Source organism: Ochotona curzoniae, unplaced genomic scaffold (genome assembly GCF_017591425.1).
Source record: "Ochotona curzoniae isolate NIBS_2020 unplaced genomic scaffold, NIBS_Ocur_1.0 contig_3176, whole genome shotgun sequence".
NCBI lineage: Eukaryota > Metazoa > Chordata > Mammalia > Lagomorpha > Ochotonidae > Ochotona > Ochotona curzoniae.
The window spans coordinates 335719-359596 of record NW_024465746.1 but is presented as its reverse complement, the minus strand read 5'-3'; positions in this window follow the sequence as shown (position 1 = coordinate 359596).

Sequence of the window (23878 nt, the reverse complement as noted above, 5' to 3'; positions counted from 1 at the left end):
GACAGATGGTGACATGTGCTAGCAATACAAAAAGAAAGCAAGAGGTTTTCTTCGGCGATGCTACAACAGTTGTGTTTCTTTACACAAATTTATGACATAAAATTGCATAGAACCATTTGTGCATATATATGCAAATATGTCATATACAAACTAATTTAAGTTTTTACATTTTGAAAATGCAAACAAATCTAGTTGCAAGTAATGTGCCAATGTCAATTTCCTGGTTTCACTACTGTGCAACAGTTATATAAGCAAACAGCCCTGGGGTAGGCATGGTGTTGTAGTGGATAAAGCCACTGGCTGTGACATCAGCATACCCATATGGCCCTGGTTCATGTCCTGGTTGCTCCACTTCTGATCCAGCTCCTGTTAATGGCCTGGGCAAAGCTATAGGTGATAGTCCAGGGGCCTGGGCCCATGCTTCCCACAAGGGAGACCTGGAAGTAGCCCCTGGCTTTAGCTCTGCCCAGCCCTATCTGTTGTGGCCATCTGGAGAACAAACCAGATGTGTCTTTCTGTATCTCTACTTCATCTCTGGTGTTTTTTTTTAAAGATACAATCCCTGGGAAGTGTTACATGAAGGATCCATATGACCCTTTGTATGATTTCTAGAATGTTGTGGAACTGTAATTAATTTTCAAGTGGAAGAACATGACAATAAAATCATTCAGACTGAGAAATCAAACAGAAAAATCTGAAAAAAAAAAAAAAAGGAACACTGGACCATGGCCTATAATGCTTAATGCTCCACTAAATAAATAGATCAACAAATCAAAAATCAAAAGCCTTACGGTCATATGTTGGCCACACTATGCACCGCTACTCAGGTCCTGATGTGAGCTGCTTTTTAAGAATTTTCATTGTTTTTTGAAACAATTTAGTTGGCGGTGGGCTCTCCATTCCTCTCCCCAAGTTCTCTCCCCTCCCCTCTGTTCTCTCTAGAATCATAACGTGTGTCCATCCTGAATATTCCCAAGTCTATCATACTGCCACTGGAGTATCTCCCAGCCACGTAGAAGAATAACTTTTCATTGTATGTTAACTCTTATATATGGAAGTCAGTAGAGTTGCTTTTTAAAGCCCTTCTGGGGTCCAGTGTGGTGGTCTAGCGGCTAAAGTCCTTGCCTTGAATGTACCAGGATCCCATGGGGGCGCTGGTTCTAATCCCCATGGTTCTACTTCCGGCCTCACTTCCCATCCAGCTCCCTGCTTGTGACCTGGGAAAGCAGTCAAGGATGGCCCAAAGCCTTGGGACCCTGAACCTGTGTGGGAGACCCTGAAGAGGTTCCCGGCTCCTGGTTCTGGATCAGCACAGCTTCAGCTATTGCAGTCACATGGGCAGTGAATCACCGGACGGAAGATCTTCCTCTCTGTCTCTCCTCCTCTCTGTATATCTGACTTTCCAATAAAAATAAAATAAACCTTTTTTTTAAGAGCCTTTCTGCTCATTCTTTTTAAAATTCTCTTTTTAATTTTTGAGATAACATTTTTAATTCTCATTTTTAATAGTCAAAGGCTTAATGTACCACTAATGAAAGAGACTAACAAAGGAAAAGTAAAAAGGCTACAGTTTAGCAGAAATATAGGCACGGGTTATTAACAACAAATGAGGAAATAAATGCCTACTTCACTCAGAAACTGTCCATGTTAAAATAGTGACAAAACATCAGGATCACAGTAGTGTATCAATATTAACTGTGTTTGATAAAGATCTAAACAAAATTTGATGGAACACTGTACTTACAGGAAAACTGAGACACAGCCCTTGTTCTCCGATGGAAACCTCTCACATTACTGAAATCCCTTCTTGAATCCTGTAGATTTGATGCTCTGCCAGCATTGTCTGCTTCCTGCTGAATCTTATAAAAGAGCAATGGATGGGATTTCTGTGGCTTTAGATTTCCACACATCAGCTCCCCACTTCTTCTCCCACTGCTTCTCCGTCTTTCCCATCTTCCATCTTCCCTTAGGTCTTCGCTCTGTCCTCTTCAAGTGCCTTCTTCCCCCATCCCTTCATCCCTTCAAGAACTCTGCCTTCCTCCCATTCCAGTGTCTGTTATTGAACTTCAGGTCTTGCTCTCAAGACCCAAGGACCCCCAACACAATTACCTGAGGATAAAAATGAGAAAAAAAAGTAGGCCTTGGAGAATGACAGCCACTAGATGTCTGCTGAGATTCTCACCTAAAATTTAGCCATAACCTTCACAAGATGCTCCTCTATCAATAGGTAAATATGCCGTAAAATATCTTCTTGGTGAAAACTCCCATAGCCACTTCCCTCCTCGTCTTTGAGATGGAAATCTATGCTGCCTTCTCGGGACTCTCCAGTTCTTTTTCTTTGAAGATGATGTTTATCCCAAGGGGATTTGGAAACAAATCCAGCACCAGAAATTACTTAAAAGTCTTTCCCACAGATATGAATACATTTCAGTTGTTTCTATAGATAAACAACGTATTCCGTGTGTCCAAAACACAATTTGCTTCTAGCTACCATTGTACCTGATGTGGAAAACTTAAGATTTTGAAATCAAGCCAGATCTCTGCTGTGTCCATGTATACTTATGTCTGTATCTGCACACATATGCTGCACATCTGTGATGTTTTTTCACATCCAGATGACTTGGCAGAATGAATGGATAAAAGCTCAACGCAGTTGTCTTAAAGAGAAGAGACATGCTTACATAAATGAAGTATTCTTTCATAAAAACAGGAACTGATCCAAATGTTCAACTTTCTATGACTTGAGAGATCTTTGGTAAAGAAAGATACTGTTGACTTAGAAAAAAATGGATATATACCTTCAGAGCTGCCAGCATTCTGTACAATGCAGGCACCCGATGTCTATTCTGTGTTTACTAGTCAAACTTATTTGTCTCTTGAGAGGTGCTTAGAATCACAGAAATTATTCTTTTGACCTAACAACAAATGCACAAGTAAAAATGTAATAACCGTTACATCATAAATATTATACTTGGCTCCAAAACAAATATTCCAGATTTCCTTATTCAATGGTCCTCTTGAATATTTTTAAAATGTTTATTTGTTTGAAAGGTAGAGTTATAAGGAAATAGAGAGAAAGAGGAGAGAGGAAAGTGAGGGGAGAGATATGTTCCATCTACTGATTCACTCTCCAAAAAGCCACAATGAAGACAGGACCCAGAGCTTCCCAAGGTCACATGCTGGTAGGACCTAAGTACGTGGGCCATCTTCCTCTGGCCTCCCAGGCACATTATCTGGAAGCCAGACTGGGAATAGAGCTGCTACGATTTAAACAGGCCCCCGCATGGGATGCTGGTGCCCATATGAAGGCTTTACTCACTCTGCCACACAGCAGGCCTCTCAGTGGAGCGCTTACTCTGCAGGGCTTTGCTGAACTCAAGCCCCAGTGCCGCTCAGGTCTCTGCAGCCTTCATCCTAAATAGCGCTCCAAGACAAGAGCAACTCAGAATCTATGAGCAGATCCATTGCTAAAGTGTAAGACAGGAACCTTTCAGGAACAGAAAGGACAAGAGGGATCTGGGTTTGAGGCATCCAGGTAAGCATGAGCAGGTGGATAATCGTAACCCAAGAAGGACATGGTCTGATCTCAATGCCCGAATTCTATCATTCACTTCTCAGTCTTGAAAGAGTGTCAACCATAGGCATAGATTTGGGGATGAAATACACAACTGCTTTTGCAGTGCCATGGGCAGGTAATGGATGAGGAGATGAAGTCTGAAGGCTGAATCACTGTTGAGCAGCTCCAGGTCACGTGTGGTTTAACAGCCTCGGCTGCCCCGCTGTTGGATAATCCATCCAGACTGCACCCGAAAAGCATTTCTCAGTGAAACAGAAGCTGCAAGTTCTAAAATGTTGTGAATTTAGATTCTCCACTAGCGGAAAATAGCCAGTATGGCTCAAAACATATCCCCGTGATGACCGTTACATCATTACAATGTCTATATACTGAAATGACCATGTTGGAGGGGTACCCCCAACTCCCATCGCATGCCAACTCCATGTTGCTTCCAATATTCAAAACAAGAGAAAAAAGTCAAGTCCTGCCTCCCAACGCCTCATGGCTTTGAATATTTATTTAGGCTGCACGCAGACGTCGTGGCCCACCTTTGCCTGCAGATGGCAGAAAGGCCTAATTCCCTGAGAACAGCTTTGCTTAGCCGGGGGAGGGGTCTTTGCTCCTGTGTTGAGGTGTTTCTTGCCTTTGATCTGTGCTTTTGGTTTCGCTCATGACTCTGTTTCTCTTCAACTTATATCTTGAGTGTGCATTTCTGCTCTGTTCTAAATAAATCCTACTTTCCTATACACTGGCTTCACATGAATTCTTTCACGTGTGTAGGAGGAAGCTGGACCAAGCCTGCCTGGGGACCCACGGCCCACAACAAATTATTCTCTGGTTCTAAGTTTTGGCCTTTGAAGCTGATTTTGTGTCAACACAACTTTGGGAGGGGGATATCCTGATGTCAATATCTGGAAATATAAAACATGATCAGTTTTGACACAATGAGGAGAGTTATAATATCCCTAAGGATCATGATAATAATTTATGATGCTGAAATTGGAAGGGGCTACTTGAGCCTGGAAATGGACAACACTCATGGAGAGGATCTTTCTCCTTATTTATCATGACCATGTATCTTCTTAAACATCACGTATCCACTGTCTTAATCTTGAATGCTGGCCCTCTTTTCTGGGTTAGATCTGTCCTGATTGTTGGTCTGGTTCCATGTTGAGAGGGATCATTTTAAAATACTTAAAAGCCACATTAAGAGATTTTGTTTTTTTTTAGAATGAGTGCTTCTTAGGCCAATGTTACCTGGTCCATTGTCAAATTTAGCTTCATCTGTTCCGTAGGTAATGTTTCCACATCAAGTAGTGGGTCAGCAATATTTTCCTAACAAACCATGGCTCTGTAGAAATTTAATTTAACATTTTTTTTGATGGGCATGTGGAGAAGCGAGAAGAAACATAGAGAATGAATGCCCATCTACTGGTTCACACCCCAGATGTCTGATTGGCTGGGCACTGGACAAGCCTGAAGCCAGGAGCTGGGAGAGAAATTCAGGTCTCCCACACACATGGTAGATTTCTGTACCCAGTGCCTGGACAAGCAGGAAGCTGAAATCAGGATCTAGAGCCCAAACCAAACTCAGCCCACCAGCATGTAACACCTGTGTCCTACCAGGATCATGTCTGTTACACCAAATGTCCACCCTCTGCTGTAGTACTTGGTATGCAATAGATGCAAATTCTGAAAAAGAAAGTACCAAAAAAACCCAACAACAGGGTAACAAATCCACTTACTATCTCAAAAACCATGAACAGTATTACAATTAAGTAATTTTTTTTAGAAGTGCAATTTTCTGTCTACAATTGTATTGATTTTTGCCAAATACAAATGAAGAAAAAATTGTTTGTAAAATAAATTTGACTTTTTCAGGAAATTGTGTCTAGGCGGTGTGTTTATGTATACTTGCTAGAGTTTTATCATGATTCCAGTTGTGAATGATTTTGGAAAAGAATTTGAACTATAGACTGACAAAGACATGGAATTGCCATGGTTAAAATGCTAATGAGAGCTTGACAAGATAATTTATTAGTTTGATAGCATATGTGATTTTTTATTCTTTTTAAAAAATTTATCATTATTATTATCACTTATGATACAGTTCCATAGGTTCCTGGGATTTAACTTATCCCCGCCCCAATCTCCGCCCCCCACACCTAGTTCCTCTATATCATTACTATAGTATAGTTTTTCATACAGTCATACATCCATCATTGCGAGCATGGACAATGGCAGAGAGTCCAGCATCCTATTGTCAAGATATAGTAAGCAGTTTCGTTGTAAGTCCTTCTTTGTCTGGAAGTAGAGATGCATACTACATTGTATCCTCACATCTGGATATGTTAGTCTTCATTTCACAGTTACTGTACATCACCTTAAATGAAAAGCCATAATACAAAATCAACAACAGAAAAATAGAAATTTACAATGCCATGAAGTTAAATAACTGAATGATTAATGTGTCACTGAAGAAATGAAAAAGAAAATCAAGTACATTCTTGAAGAAAATGATGCTACTGTATCATCTGTGAGGCATTGAATAATTTAATCACAAGAAACTGTTTTGAAGAGATGAAACTAACAAAAGCAAAAACATCAATGGACAACATGCCTAGATGTACATGGGGAAAATGACAGGTCATTGAGGCCTGTGGAGGACATCGGGTACCTTGGATGGTAGAAGGATTGGACAACCCTCCTGACCAAGCTTTGACAAGTGTCTGGGTGGATGGATACTATAGGGTGGACTATGTCAGCTAATGCACCTTGGAAGGATTTCCTCCATCTTGGAGCAATGAAATCAACAGCATCTCAGAACTATCAACACCACTTAAGCAGTGTCCTTGGAACATGTTCCACATCAGGGACCCTAGGACGACATCAAGAGGCTGTCCCCCATCCCCAGGTACTGATGCAGTTAGCTGTTGGGAGAAGCCCTCTCCTCTTCTCTACCCCAACCTCCAAATACAGAAAGAAAACAAAACTGGAAGCAATTGCCTCACTCACTTTCCTCCATGCCTTGACCCTCCCCACCCTAATTAGTGGTCCACATGAGCATATATCCTGTCAACTATGTAAACCACATCAAAAATAAATTTATGTAAAATTTTATAGTGAAAATTGTTTTCTTTATACTGAGATGTACTCTGACCTTGACATGCTGTTTCTTTGAATCTGTTTTGTATTTTTCTGTTTTCAGTATTGAATAATCATTGCATTTTATAAACATTTTATGTAGAGTTGTTTTTAGCCCAAATTCTCTTTTTAAGAGGTTTTTATTAATAATTTTAAAAATGAGTGTAACATACCAAGAATTCATTAAAACATATTTTTGATAGGGAAATTTATCAACATTAAGCAACAATAATATCTAAGAAGTCAAGAGTACTTGGATTGATATTGAAATGTTCATCTTTATTTTTAACAAGTATACCTAAACTAATTATGAAAACAGTTATTAGACAAGCATACCCATCACTTAAAGTGTTTTCTTTGCCAAAGGAAGACCTTATAAGCTAAGTTATTATGCTTGCCACACAGGAAACAACGGACAAGGTGAGGTACTCTCACCTCTTTTATTTTTCTGAGGTCAAAATTACAGTTGTACAGTTTTAAAAATATAGCAGAGATAAGCATAACTTTATGTGGTTACCAAATCTAGGCACAAATGTAGGCTAACAGTTCCAAAAGCATCTTTATTTTCTTTTGATCAACAAATTTAACACAGGCTCTTTAGAAAATGTTTACCTAACTCACCTGAATTGACCAGTATTTAGGTTAATCTGAAAGTTTTAATTTATGTAAACCAATCAAAAACAGAATTCTTCAGGTTATTTTATCTTGTAGAAAAAACATAATAGTGTGTACAAATAACTTACGCCCATAATACATAAGGAAAGATTCTGGTTTTTTTCTTGCTTTAGTACTTATTTTAGCATACCAACAAAAATGCATTCCTTTTTTTTTTTTTTTTTTTGCGACAGAGACACATACAGGTAACAGAGAGAGAGAATGAGCGCATTCCCCTCTCCCATCTGCTGGTTCACCTCCAAATGCCTGCATTACATGGGGTAGACTAACAAGAAGTCATGAGGTTGGGAATAGGGTTGATGCAAGTATCGCAGAGGTGTAAGGGCCAAAATGCTTGAGCTGATGCTCCCAGGACCTTCACTAGGAGAAAAGTAGAACCAGGAGGTAGAAGTGGATACCTACCCAGGAACTCCCGTGAGGAGCACTGGTGTCAACTGTCATGACCGCTAGGACAAAACCACTAGTGAATTCCTAGACCCATTTCGATTCCATGTCCATAAGTCATGGAAGATCACAGAGTAACAGGAGAAGAACACGTTATTTTTTATCCTTCCGGTTGAGCTCTAGGCAGTTTCCTCTGACTGGGAATGGAGTATCTTTACTTAGCAGTTACTGTTAACCCTGTGCATGTCATAAGCCACAAGGCCCCAAAAGTCCACAAGGTTTTAGCCATCTAAAACAGCCCAAAATTACAGAAAGGACTAAGGCCTTTCTGTATTGTCCAAGGACTCCCATTAGATCCTCATTCCTGGGTTTTCACTCTACAAAAGATGACTGCCACAAAATGGACAGCACAAATCACTAGACACCCAGACAAGCAGCTGATACCAGGTACCTTCACCAACGGGCCCACTAGACATATCTGCACAATGAAATGTAGTCCCATTCAGTTCACCTGCATGGGGGGGACTGCAACTAGGACCTCTGACGGGCCAACCGGAGAGGCAAGGGCAGAGATAACTTTGATCATTTGAGGTGACTCATCCAGAGAGCTTATTACACAAGCGATTTTTTTTTTCAAAAGCAATGAGAAAGCGCCAGACAGCTGGCCCTGCTACCGCAATCAGGGCTCCTGCTCAGCAAAGCCACCAGGCTACGACCGTACACAGCCACTGAAGCAAGGCAGAGGAGACCATCATGCTGCAGAGGCACCACGCCACAGCCAAGGGCTCACAGAACATTCAACCCCTCCATGGTTGCTGGGAATGGATGCCCAGCGAGGTAAGTCTGTTGCTTACCACACAGAGGGAAACCACCTGTAGCTCCACTCCGGAGAGAAGGGAAGGGCTTTATTACCAGCCAGGGAGGAAGAGGGGGAATATTATTCAAACTTGAGTCTGTACTCTGTGATCTGGAGCTTATGGTTTAGGCAGGAAAAAGGCATGAATGAAGAAACACATTCATGAGGCAGGTTTTCAATGAGGCCTGGGAAGCGGATCAACTTGGTAAGATGAGCTTTGAATTGCCAATTAATCTTCTTGTTCAGCGGACCTCTAGCTTCTCAAGGACTCTGGTGCATTCAGGTTCTGATGGCACTCAGGACTCTCCAATTCTGCAAGTTGGGCTCCTTCTTTTGCCCTTCGGGGTACATGATCCCTTGTTCTGGTCCCTGCTGTGTACGCGTGATCATGTCCTAAGTGGTTCTGCTAAGAAAGCAGGAAGTCAAAATACATGATCAGATCCATTACTAAAGTGCAAGGAAAGGAAATTTTGAAACAAAATGGGGCCAATACAACAAGAAACTTTTCAGTTTGGGGCTTCAGAGTCAAAACATTGACAGGGTAGTCCAGTCTGGTTTGTGGGCAATCAGAGAGCAAGTGTGTCAGGGACAGCCATGGGTTTCTAGCTTATGGGATGATGCACATTTGTCAGAGCTGGAGAACAAAGATCGCATTCCCTACTTTCTAGTTTACACCAGAAATTGGTTATTCAGAGAAAATAGTGTTAGCCAATATAGCGATTAAAACTTTAAAAAAAGAAAAACCAGGGTCGTGACATCCTCTGCGGGAGTTTCAGTTCCAAAGTCTCCATTTCTGATCCAACTTGCTATTGATATGCCTGGAAAAGCACAGGAGAATAGCCCAAGTTCTTGGCCTCCGCAAAGTTGAGAGAGCACTGCTCGAAGTTCCTGCCTCCCAGCTTCAGCCGGGCCAGCACAAGTTGGTACAAGTACTGGAGAGTGAATGTGCAATCAGATGTCCTCTCTAACCCTCCACCTCTGCTACTCTGCCTTTCACATAAACAAGAAACAAACAAATCCTTTTACAGATTAGTCCTGAAGGTAAGAATGAATGAAGCTGAAGGAAAACTCGATGTCCTCTCTGTGAAAATGGCTAAGTCTTCTTGGAGTACTGGTCTGGTCATGAAAGGAGATTGTGAATTTTTTCTCTACCTTTGGAGCAATCGGCCTAAAAAAACAACCGTTTGGTGTTTTGTCAGAGCCCTCAGACAGCGTATTGCTGTTGCTTTAATCTGTGCAGTCGCATTACTGTGTCCTTGCCACCCTGAGTAGCCCAACGCACAGAAGATCCACACCATCTCAAGGGAGGCTTAAAATCAACTGAAATACCTCAGCAGGGAAGCGGCGGCCGAAGAGAAGGACACCAACTCCCGAGTGAGCCATGGTCCACTCCGTTGACCTCCAGCGAGTCATCACCAGCTCACTCTCATCACAGTTCACCATGATGATCTGCCTCGACACCAGATTAAGACATGAAAACACACAGGGTTACTTTCATGTCTTTATGAAGACATAAAACTTACACTAAAACTTACACTAAATAAATGAGGACACCTTGCTCAACTTGTCTTTTGTTAAAGAGCTACAGTGATGGGTGAGGAAAAAAAAAAAACAAACCACAAACCCCATAGGAGTCTTAAATATATTTATACATTCATACCTATTTAACCATCTTGAAGTGTAACATTTCGTAGCACCACTAAAGTTTTCTATTCTCGAATTGTTAGTTGCAGACTTCAACATGATTGGCTCAATCTTCTGTTTCGTTACAAATATTTTTACGAACTTTCCTACCCACTCCTGAAAGATAGTGTTCACCATATCCTTTGACGTTAGGTTGTACTATCCACAATTATTTTTAACCTTCCCCCACAAGTTATTGATATTATCAAAATACAAGAGCTCTGTAACACATCGTGAAAAGGCATGTGATGAAACTACCGTACAGGGTTTTCAAAAAGTTTTTGCATTAAGTATGTCGACTATGACTTTGGGAAGCGGGCTCATATACATACCTTAATTATCCCTCATTTCTTGTGGCGCTACTGCTTGAGCCAAGTTGAGAGATCTTGGCGAATGGCACTTCCAGCAGACACGATTGTGTCTAATTTCCTCTTGGTGGGTGACCATGTGAAAATAGCTGTAAACAGCACTGGAAAAGAGGGGACAAAGACAAACCTACATGGGATTAGATCCCCTGGGAGACTCACGAGCTTTTCTGTTCTCTGGTCTTTGTCCTCAGACCACTCCGTGTGACCTTGACCCACTCCCTTTGAAGTGACTTGCACCTAGCACTTGGCTAGCTGGTGTTTTTTTCCTTCTCCTTTTCACAGCTGTGCTATGGTTGGCCTCAGTCAAGTGTCCTATAAGACCCATTCTCCCTGTCCTTGCTTCTTGGCTTGTGTTGTGGACACAGAGGCTGGGGATGGAAACCATACCTTCCTTCTCTTTTGAATGCAGACAGCGTGCACTTTGGCCAGGCAGCTCTCCCAGTTGGGCACGCAAAACACTGCTGTGTGTGTTTATTTTGGTTGAATTAGAACAAAATCAAAATGGAATGGTGAGCAAATGGGTCTTGATGATGGCAGCAATGAGAAGGAACAAACACAAATTGCTATAAAATATAATGTACCGATCTCAAAGTCTTCACTATTAAAGAATACACCGAAAAGCTGAATGATCACCAGTGTTTTCTCATCCCAGTTCTGATAGGCACTTTGTATGAGTTCATTTTTTTCCTCCTTTTTTTTTTTTAAGATTTATTTATTTATGGTCCCAGTACTGTAGCTTAGTGGCTGAAGTCCTCACCTTGCATGCGCCAGGATCCTATGTGGATGCCAAGTCATTTCCTGGCTGCTCCACTTCCCATCCAGCTCCTTGCTTATGGCCTGGGAAAGCAGTGGAGGACAACGTAAAGCTAAAGGACTCTGCACCCACCTGGGAGACCCAGAAGAAGCCCCTGCAGGGGCCCTGGCTTCAGTTTGGCTCAGCTCTGGCCATTGCAGCCACTTGAGGAGTAAACTAGCAGATAGAAGATCTTTCTGTCTGTATCTTCTTCTCTCTGTAAATCTGCTTTTCCAGTAGAAATAAATAGTTTTTAAAAAGAAACTGGCAAATTTTTGAAAAGATGTGTTTATTTAAAAGGCTGAATGAGAGCAAGAGAGAAAGAGAGCCGATCTTCCATCCACTGACTTAATCTCTACGGAGCTGTAAATGTCAGGGTTGGGTTGGGTGGAAGCCAGAAGCCAGGACCCCATCCAGCTCCCATGTGGGAGGCGTGGGACCAGTACCAACATCAGCACGCACTGCTTTCTCAGGTGCACTAGCAGGGAGCTGGGTTAGGAGAGCAGCTGGGACTCAGATCCGCACTCTGATATGGTTCTGATATGGCAAATACCTGTCCCCTGGTGGTGACTTCCCCTGTTGCAACACAATGCTGGACCCCCTATTCGTTTTCTTCTGCTACTAGTGCAACTGGTAGAGCTTGCGGGCCAAATCTTAGCATCTTCCGAATTCACTTATCTTCCTGAAAAGTGAAGAAAAATGTGACATCACCCAGAGAAATGAAAAGGGAATTTCCCCGAGGCAATTAGGTCCCAGCAGGTGCCTCCATCCCTAATTTCTTCCTTGGAGGCAGCATCCTCATGCAGGCTGGAACACAGGTCCTTGTATTGCTGAAGATGGACAACAGTGCTTGGAGGGAAACAAACTTGCCAAGTTGAACCACCGAGCAGCAGGGGAGCAGTTTAGCAAACACTGTTTGTCCAGAGCGCTGAATCCTCTGACCTGGGTCAGAGCTAACCTCTCTGGCTAACGCCACGGAAAAAAGTAGGCTTTGATCTCTGACAATAAAGTCTACTAAAAAGACCTGCTTGATTTTGTTCTCCAGGGTCACTGGATCAACATGCTAAAGAAAAGCCAGAGTTTTATTCTCAGCCTTCTCAGTTTTAAATCACTAAACGACCCAAGGAAGTTGGTTTTCAACCAATATGGGATGTAATTTATCACTCATGTTTACAAGGATTTTTAAAAAAAATCAATCATACCCCAAGATCAAAATTATTCAAAATAGTTCCCACATTTGTACTTACTAATCAAACGTAAAATGTGAGAAAGATACAACTAGGGAAAAAAAAAAAAAGGAATGTCCTCCTGCCAGAAGGAAAATATTGTTGCATCCAGGCTACCTAACCCACCCACATTTTTTTTTGTTAGATATTTTTCTTGGAGAGTCCTTTATTTGCTTTTATCTTGTAACAGAAAGAATTACTTAAATGACTTTGACCTTATCAACTGGGGTAAGTCCGTTTCAAAGAAAATATGAGTTGTCTATTTCCAAGTGAGTGACTGATCAGTAACAACCTTCACCCAGAAGACCAGAAATGAGGCCTGGCGGCAGTCAGTCCACGCACTGGTCTGCAAGGCTTGTGCTTCCTGACTGCTGCGGAAAACAGAGCCAGAGCTCCGTGTTCAGAAAGAGAACTTTGCAGTGCTCACAATGCGCTCCACAGGACGTCTGGCTTGCGCTCAGCTGTGCCGTCAACTGGAACTGGTGTGAGGATCAGAATGATAGAAATGCATATTCTTTCCCCGAGTCTTCAGCAGTAAATTCTGATTTGTGTGACGATGCATCGTCATTGCCACCAGTGATCCCAGCTGGTCATTTGCCTGAAATGATAGCGCTGTAGTTTTTACCTGTACATCGGTAGTTCTTATCCTCTGCCCAACACCATTCAATAATTCTTCATTCTCATAAAAGATGTGCTGCAAAGTGTCAAATCTGGTATTTTCTGCTAAACTTGTTGTCTGCATTTGGTAGGGAACTTCAACGGACAGTGAGGGACATTTAACAATATCCGGGAAGCATAGAATACTAGTCACTGTGGCCCGTTTCCATGGCGATAACGAGCTGCAAGCTGATAGGGTGGAGGAAGGTGCGGTGCGGCTGTGGGATACACCTGGGAGTCACAATTCTACAATTATAGCAAACCAAAATATGTTGGATGTACAATTATATATTTCATTTTATTCACTTCCTTAAATTAATTATCAAATTAAAATTGCATGGATATTTCTTCGAAGGAAGTTTTTCATTTAGAAAAAAAAAAGTGGAAAGCCATGGATGCGCTATGACCTTGCCAGCTCTGGGGAGGAAGTCCAGTTTCCATGGCCACTGGGGGTCTAGGGACAGAGGCTGGATTTCTCAGGCCTCCACTGCTTTTGCTCCAACTGCAGTGTTTTTGAAAGATTGCCTATATGGAGAAAAAAGATGATTCTGAGAGTACAGTGGGGTTTAAGCCCCTCTAGCCTACCAGTATAGGAGCATCCAACAGTATTCTTTAAAAAAATAAAATAAGATATAACTGCTACTTTAAATTGACTCTGTGATCTAAATCATATTCTTTGAAATGTTTCCTTTCTTAACAGCTTTGAAAAATTTGCTTGAGGGACTGGTGCAGTAGCCTAGCAGCTAAAGTCTTCACTAGCATGCACCAGGATCCCATATGGGTGCTGGTTCTAATCCCAGGGGGGCCCTGCTTGCCATCCAGCTCCCTGCTTGTGGCCTACAAAAGCAGTCAAGGATGGCCCAAGGCCTTGGGACCCTGCACCCACATGGGAGACTGGAAGAAGCTCCTGGTTCCTGGCTTTGTATCGGTGCAGCAGCAGTCATTGTTGGCCACTTGGGAAGTGAATCAGCAGTTGACGCTAGGATGTGGAAACTCAATCCAGGAGCCCCACGTGGGCAGAACACACACCACCACCACCTGAGCCGTAGCTACTGCCTTTCCAGGTCTGGGTTAGCAGCAATCTGGACTCAGGAGTCTCAACTGGGGATTAAACTCAAGTTCAAATTATGTAGGAAACATCCCTCCTAGCCAATGGCTTCACTCCTCACCCTTAACGCTCACCCTTGAAATATTTTCCTTTTGCTATGAAACTGAGCATTTATTCTTAAGTTCGAAATTTCTGTACTTTTCAGACATCCAGCGGAAGGAAGGAGATTTAATTTCCTAGACTGAATGCATACCTGAGCTTTTTGGACCCTATTGAATGAAGTCTAAGAAATTCCTTCCAAAACTCACAGCTCTTAAGTTGAAATCCCATCCTCTGTGAGAGGCAGCCTTGGCATTTGGTGAGCACTGAGGGCTAAGGAGCAGTCCAGCGTCACTTTCTCAGAAAAAAAAAAAAAAGACCATTGAAAACAGTTTGAGAATCTAACATGCTTGATTCAGGGTCAAGGTTTGCTTCAAGGCATTCATCAACCACGTTTCGTTGTATTGGCTGATGTGCCTTTCTAATTTCCTCAGTGCCTTGTTGTACATCATTGCAATGCTCCAAAGCGCTCAGCAGGAGCCTAGAAGGGGAGGAGTTCACTGGAATGTGAGGACCTTGATCAGTCCTTCCTGCCGTGGCCCAAACTGGAGAGGAATCTGCTATCTTCATTCGCGATCGGATCTGCCTCACACAATGCGGACAGCAGGGTGGGGTTCATCCGTTGATTCAGAAGATCTCTCTCTTTTTAAAGGAATTTGAGATAGGTTGTTAAAAAGGAACACAATCAAAATAAGATGCAAATACAGTAGAAAGAGCTATTACCAGAACTTCTCTGCAGAATATTTTTTGGCCAATACACTTTGAGCCAGAAATGCATCCCTTGATGTTGGAAAGGACGTGGTTACTTTGGTACACTGCAAAGAAAGTCATGTGATGCCTGAGACAGTTAATTTTTTTTTTTCTCAAAAGATTTCTGGTATCTTAACCAATTCACAGTCTTGCTATCGATATCCATGTTGGCAAGCACTGATACATCATTTAGGATGATACCACATAAAGGCATTTCACACTGCACACTGGCGGGAGTGACCAGCAATAAGACCTGGGCAAGTGGCATGGGGAGAACTGAGTGAAGGGCTATTCACAGTGCTGTGGGAAGAAAACGGAGGAATTTTAGGAGCATCAGGGGACCTGGAACTTGGAACTAGTCAGAAGCCTGAGTAGGGGGAATAGGAATCATCTCAGGATGGGGGCTAAGGATGCTGGGATGCTGGGAGGAGAGGCAATGTCTGCTGATAACCCCGATGTTCCTATGCCCTTCCTTCTCGTCCTGGGGCTCCTGTTGGCTAACACAAAGAGAAAGGAAACAGTCCTGGATGCAGTGCCTACTTGGTGCTCTCAGAGAAGAGATTAACAAAGGCTGGGAAGGTAAAACAGGTCACTGGGGTCCTGAGCAGCCCCTACAAGTGGCCACGTGACCCCAGAGAAATCAGAGCATAACCTGAATCCACAGTGCCCAGCTGCCAGGCTGGGACCAAGCTTCTGCTCTGGGGAGATAGCTGGATTTGCTCCCGTGTGAACCAGCACCCCTCCCGAGCGTGGCGAGTGACAAACCACTCACAGTTTCTGTGGTGCCAAGATCAAAGTCTCAGCACTTCAGTTCCTCTCGTCGGATCTGAGCTGGACTCACGTGCTCTCTGCTGCTGTAACTTGAAGACAGAGTTGAGCTTCTCCCCATCAGCAAGGGACAACCAAGATGATCCCTAACACACAGCCATGTGTGCTCCCTGGACAGGGGCACGCTGCTTGGTGCCCCTACTGAGAGACAGCCAAAATGGACTTCACCATGGGCCCCCTAAACTCCACACAGGTGGGCAAGTGGTCCCTTGCCTGTGTGTGCGTGTGTGTATGTGTGAGTGCACACACGTGCTGGGGTGGGGGGAATGTTGGTTCCTGTCCCAAAAGCATGGGAACCCAGGACAAACCCCTTATAAGGTCACACACAAAGGACAATGATCAACTGGCAGGAAAGAGCCCCCGGAAATCCTTTTACCATCCCAGCAATGTTTAGATATCCAGGAAACAAGCATACCGACATCCTCTTATTTTTCTACCCTAGAGTGAGCGAAGAAGCCAGGGCAGTGGGCTCCAGCATAGTCCAGGAGACAGTCCCAGGAATGGTGGCCTGTGTAGGACAATAGATGTTACAAAGTTGCTAGGACTTTGATGAGAAGCTGTTTTTGATGGAGTTTAACCTGGGGTTTATCTGGGAACATTCACCCAAGTCCAGTTCAAAGACTCCAACTCGGAGTGGAAGAGCTAGCCTGGCCTGGGGCAAGCAGTTGTAATGTGGCTGCATCCGGGATTAGAGTGCCCGGATGAAGTCCTGCGTCCTCTGCTTCTGCTTGCTGCCCATGTAGAAGTTGATGGCTCGGGGAGCTGGGTGCCCACCACCCAGGTGGGCGACCAAGACTAATCTCTGAGCTCTGCTTTGGCGTGATCTAGCTTTGACTGTTGAGGCATCTGCACCCCCCCCTTTTTCTTCTCTCTGCCTTTCAAATAAAATAGAATGAAAAAACTAACATAAAATCATTTTCCTGGCTGACATGTTCTCTTGCCCACTGATCTATGCTTTATAAACATTAAATACCAAAAACTGAGGGTGTACATGGAACTGGCTAGGATCCGATCGTGTATCATGCAGTTAAGAGAGGGAAATGTATTCATTTAGATAGTGTAAATTTACCCCATTTGATCAAATTACAAAAAGGAATAAAAGAACATAAAAGAACATTTTTTGTGCCTGTCCCCCTTTCACTTATGAGGATGATAAATATATCATCACTCTTTTATTGACCCAAATATCCAAAATTCGGCGTGCCAAGTCTCTCCCCAAAATGAACTCAACTTGCTTGGAAGAAAAGGTTTTCAAAGGGAATCGTATTTCACAGCGCTCCTAGGCTACAGCTTGGTGCTCACATTTACTCCTAATTACCTAACTTGTTTCAAAAATCACTTTTCAAATTTGGTGCGAACAAGTGCCAAGTTCCTAGGGCATTCATGCTTTCAACCAATCATTTTAATAACAGTCTTTGATCTTCCCTCTCGGCCCCTGACTTTCATGCATAGACAAGATTTACAGCACAGACTTACTGACTCTGTGACAAGGTATTTTTCTTCTAGGACAAGGTAGATGAATAGAGAATGGGGCATGGCTTCACAGGGTTGTCCCAAAATATCTGGACAGCATCAAATTGGTAACACTTGAGCCATCCAGTTTAGGAAAGAGGAAATTAGTACAGCAGTTGTCAGAAAGAAAAAAAAAAAAACCTCTGAACTTTCTTTACTTTTCTCTCAGAAATGCAAGAAATTTCCCCCACTTTGGCACAAAATGATTGAAAAGACCAACTGCTTTATGGAAACACAACATTTCAAGAGCTGCAATTTTTTTTTTTTCTTGAGTACTCAGGAGTCTTGGAGATGAAAGCCAGAAAAGAAGGAACTGGAGTTTCCTGACAAAAGCCCTGTTCAGAGTGAGAACGGGTACCTCCACAGCGCTGGGAAGAGATGCAGCAGGAACTCAGGGGTCGCTGAGCACCACCCAGAGGGGCAGCTGGAGTTTCCTCGGCTCACTCACTGTTATTGTGGGAGCCAAAGGAAGTGCTGTGAGCTACACAACTACTGGGAAAAGACGCTCTCTCGAGTTACCAAAGAGACAAGGCACCACAGCCGGAAGCCCGGAGCTGGAGGAATAACCTCTTGCTGAAAATTGACGACAAAGTGAAAAAAAATCGTGAAGACCCCAAGGGTTCATGGTCATTTATTTTCAGTAAAAGGGGAATTCCACTAAGCAAATTGACCTAAATATCTCAGTTTCTTTTTATGTCAGGAAATACTAAGGAGTGAGGATGGGTTTTAAAACTCAGAGAGTTGGCACTGTGGTGTAGTGGGTAAAGCTACCACCTGTGACATTGGTACTCATATGGGCTCCGGCTGAAGTCTTGACTGTTCCACTGTTTCAGCTCCCTGCTAATTACCCAGGAAGAGCAGGGCCGAGTGCTTGAGCGCCTACCATCCTTACAGGGGACCTGGGTGAAGTTGCTCTGGCTCCTGTCATCTGCCTAAGAGTGACCCAGCCCTGGGCAGCCATCTGGGCAGCAAATCAGCACATGGAAGATCTCTCGTTCTCTCTTTCTCTCTCTCTCCTTTTCTCTCTCGGTAACTGTCTCAAATAAACAAATCCTCAAAAAATTAAAATACATCTTTAAACAGGCTAAGTGAATATTCAGGTTCAAGGGAAAAACAAAGCAAGATTACACCTTTGATTTTAGTTATGTCTTCCTTCGTCTGCAGGTGGATTTCTCCCTGGGCAAAAAATGAGTACATCAATTGCTGTGCATTCACATTTCTCTCACCATGGGCTCTGAATAACAATAGTTTCCATGGAATCTTAGAAGAGAGGCAAAGAATTAGCAGAATTAGGTGTAGGTAACATGCATATTGCCAACACAGAATTTATCACTTTGCCTTGTGGTGGAGCTGCATAGAACTGTTGAGAATTTAAAAGTTTAGGGCCAAAGTCAGGAATTTTTAATTCCATTCCTGAGTGGCTATCAACTGCTGTTCAGTATTCTTAGTCAAAAATTACAGAATTCAAGGTGTCCCCAAATCTGAAAACTTCTTGAGTACTGAAGCAATGTCCCAAGTAGAAAATCCTACACCTGGGGCCCAGCACAATAGTATAATGGTTAAGGTCCTTGCCTTGAACACACCGGGATCCCATATGGGCACAGGTTCTAATCCCAGCAGTTCCACTTCCCATCCAGCTCCCATACAGCTTCCATGTGAGAGACCTGGAAAGAAGTTCCTGGCTCCTGGCTTCGGATTGGCGCAACACCAGCTGTTGGGAAGCACGTGGTCATTTCGGGAGTGAATCATCGAATGGAAGATCTTCCTCTCTGTCTCTCCTCCTCTCTGTACGTCTGCCTGTCCAATAAAATAAATAAATCTTTAAAAAAAAATTCTGTACCTGACTTTAGGTTTACAGATTACAGTATGATGTAGATACACTAAAAATACGACCCAAAATTACACTCAGGCTATTTAAAGAAATTAAAGATGAAACAGAAATAAATTTTGCGTTTAATATTAGATCCTATCCTCAAGATGTCTCATTATGTATATGCAAACACTGAAAACCTGATAAGTCTGAAATTCAAAATATTTCTAATCTGAAGCATTTTGGATGAGGTTGGATAAGGCATACACAACCTACATTTTCTTTTTTCTAAGGCTGAATTTCTGAACGATTGATCTATTACAAACTGAACAGGTCTCTCCCTTTAAAAAATCAATAAATAAAAAGATTTGCTTAATAGAAAGGCTGATCTGCCATCCAGGTCTCCCACGCAAGTGCAGGGTCCCAAGGCTTTGGGCCGTCCTCGACTGCTTTCCCAGGCCACAGGCAGGGAGCTGGATGGGAGTGGGGCTGGCAGGATATGAACTGTGCCCATATGGGATCCTGGCAGTTGCAAGGTGAGGATGTAGCCAGTTCAGCCATTGCACCAGGTCCCTCTTTCATAGATCTGTTTTACTTGAAAGGCAAAAATATATACAGAGATTTTCCACCAACTGGCTTACGTCCAATCTCACCACAATGTACCAGAGTGGGCCAGGTAAAACCAGTGCCAAGAAATCCATCACACATGAGCAGCAGGGCCGAGTCCTTGGGCCACTTTTCACTGCTTTCCCAAGCACGTAAGCAAGGAATTGGCTCCAAATAGAGCAGATGGGACTGAATTGCTGCTCGTATGGGATACCAGCATTTCAGATAAGAGCTTAACCCATTGTGCCACAATCCTGGATTCCTTGAGGCCTTTTCATGCTTGATTTAAAAATGAGTTGATGTATTAATTGAAAAATAGTGAATAAGAGTTGGCATTGTAGTAAAACAGGGAAAGCCACAAGCCGTCACACTAGAATCCTGAATATATATAGACACCAGTTCGTATCCTGGATGCTCCACATTAGCTCTAACTCTTTGATGAGTTCTTGGGAAAATCAGTAAAAAAAAAAAAAAATCAGTCTTTAGGCCCCCAACAACTGCATGGGAGAGCAAGCTAGAGCTCCTGAATTTGGTCTGGCCTGCCATGACAACTGCTGCCATTTGGGAATGAGCCAGGGGATGGAAGATCTCTCTATCTCTTTGTGTTTCTAACACTGAATTTGAAATAAAACTTTTTTTTTAAAAGGGTGAATATTTTGCAACTTTCCATAGCACAAGAAAAGTTCTAAACTTATTTCTAATCAGTAGAAATAAGTTCATCCACGGAAGAAGAGGAAAAAGAAATACAGAAATTTCCAACAGGGAAACAAATCCAGGAGGCAAACCACAGGAGAGTCAACATGCTGGAAACAAAGAAACTAGAAACAATTCAACACAGTGATGATTCTCTGGCACAAAGCACAGGGAGTTTTGAGCCGAGAGGACAATATTCAAGCTTCGGCATGTCAGACTGAATGCAGGCAAGCCTCGGAACCACACAAGAAACAGCATCTGTACTATCAAGCTTGCCTGTCTGCCACACTCAAAACAGAAACACAAAAACCTTTTCTCAAAGTTCAAAATTGTCAACATTCACACAAAGTTCTATAACCTGGGACAAAGCCGAGCATGTAGACACAGTACCGACACAGGACAACTTTAGAATTGTCACAAAGCTCCACATGTCAACCAGCGCACTTCCAAAGACAACGTCATGACAAAACATACCATTGGACGCATTGCTGACGGCTGATCCTGCAGAGCCACCTCACAAACTGCTGCTGGATCTTCCACCCAAGATGCTCCACACCTGTCTGAATCCATCTGCTCTACTTGACCAACTGGACCTAAAGTCATACAAAAAAAAAAAAAAAGATTTAGATTTTCAAAACTCAAGTATATTTCATAAAACCAATTGCCACTTTCTGTACGTCTGAAGTGCTGATTGTACCTGTCAATAGTAAACTTTGTAGGATACGCATATTCAAATGAGGCATGTCTCTTTTCCTCATTGTTGTTACATGCATGCTTACAGAGACCAGGAGATTCAGAGATCTTCCCTCTGCTGCCTGTATTCTCAAAGGGCTTCAATGGTCAGAGCGGAGCTGATCAGAAGCAGGGAACTAGGAGGTTCCCCTGGGTCTCCCTTGTGAGTGAAGGCGGCCCGGGCACTTGAGCCTTCTCTCCTAGCTTCCCCCCACCATTAGCAGAGCGTTGCATCAGAAGTGGAGCAGCTCAGACTCCAACAGGCTCCCATAAGGGATGTCAGCACTGCAGGAGGAAGCCTCACCTGAAACTCCATGGTACCCAACCCATACCTCAAGACTGTTCAGGAATCCAACTCAGCCGAGGGCAGCACCTGTATCGTACCCTCACTCCTACACCACTGCTTCAGCTTCTGAGGCCCTCATCTTTAAAAGAAGGATGCCACACCACCAACTACATATAAATGTAAACACTGATCTTCTCTGTGTGTACATGTGCATACGTGAATGCTGCACAAATGACAAAATGCCCTGGGATGAAAACACTCCCCCAGCACAGACTCTTCTGCTTTCTTCAGGACTAGAGCCCCGAAGCATCACAGGCTCAAGAGGAGGGACTGATGCAGACACAGGGCAACAAGGACAAGGAGAGACAAAACACGAGGAGAGGCAGGTAGGGGGCACGAGTCGGGCCAGGGTAGAAAGGAAAGCAAATGCTGACCAGGACAGAGGCAGGGGCCAACACCGCAGGGCAGAATTCACGGGCAGGAAGAGGGAGAGGACAGGAAGCACGCACGACCACCTAGGACAACAGCACTCCATGGCACCTGAAGCTGAATGAGGGCACAACCAACAAGGGAGTCTGGACTGAGTGTGACAAGCAGGGACATGGGCAGAAAGGAGGGCTGGACGGGGCATAGGACATGGCAGCATGCCGACCTGCAGGAGGAAACAGAGTAGTGCAGAAAGGAGACAGACATGACAGAGGGAGAAAGAAACCAATGCATGCAGAGAGAGAAGAAACAACCTGATCCGTTTGTTGCTAAACGTGTGGTGAAAGGCCAAAGGTCTTGGCATGCCAGACATTCAGAGAACTGGCCTAGGAACAGAGATTGGCACTGCTGAGGGCCAGGACCTCCCAGGCATCTGGGCCAAGTGCTGCAGGAAGGCACCGTCAGGAATCAGGTGCCCTCAAGAGGATCAGGGGCTCAGGTCTTGTGGAGCCCTCTGAGTGATCCTACTGGGCCTGCCGGGAGGTCGTGGGCTGACTGCTCAGGAGCCCTCAGTGAATTCACGGAACTGCCTCCATTCAAAGTGGCATGACAGCTCGTCGCCAACAACACTTCCTCCAAAGTGACCCACTCTGATCTGCTCTTACTCACTCTGAGGTAGCAGCAAGTTGGGTCCCCAAAGCAGCAGGGTCCCAGGTGTCCAGCATGGCTGCAGACTGCAAAAGCATAGTCTGTCTCACCGTAGGATTATCCACCAGGAAAGCCTTTGCTGCCAGAGAACATGAACTTATTCCCCACTAAGAGCTCTAGCCAAACCCACGAATGACAGCCCTTTCTCAACCTCCCAGGCTCACCACACACGAGACCCTGGCCCCTGGCTTCCCATCAGCTCAGCTCCAGCTGTCGCAGCCCATGGTTCATTCAGGCACTGAAGCAGCACATGCAAGGTCTTTCTCTCTCTCTCTCTCTCCTGCTCTCTGCCAACCTGAGATGCCTTTTAAAGAACAATCAACAAACCTGTTAAATAATAAGAACAATAAAAATACACATAAGTAAAATAGAATTCCTAGTCCTAACTCCTATTGTTTCAAGCACCTGTCTCTTTTGATCTGAAAGGCAGGTTTAACAGGGAGAGAAGGAACAACAGAAACTAGCCCCTGCTGCCTCACTACCCAACTGACAGCAACAGCCAGGAAGGGGTCAGGCCGAGGCCACCAACACCTTCTGGGTGGCTCAAGTGGGCACAGTGGCCCAAGGATGTGCGTGATCCTCCACTGCTTACCCAAGTGTGGCATTCACACAAGCAGAGAGCTAGACTGCAAGTGGAGGAGGCAGAAATCCAATCAGTGTCCATTGGAGGCTGACACTGCAGACAGAGGGTTCACTTACTATGCCAGCATACCCGCCTCCACAAAACTCTGTCTAAACCTACAGGAAGCATTGATTCAGCCCGTTTACCATGTCTTCTGGTCAGGTTTCATTCTCACCAGAGCATTGCCAACTTATACAAGGTCATGAAAATCCCCCTCAGCACGCCTGAGTAGACAAATGGACTCCAACGTGACCCGCAGCTGAACATCAGACTCACTACAAAGTCCAAAACTGCAAAGGTCTTGGAGGTGAAAGAAATTCTCACTTGACAAAGCACCTTCCTATGACACCATCCTGATTCAGAGGACTGTGTTCTGACACGAGGAAATGACACAAGCACAGACAGCACAATAAAGC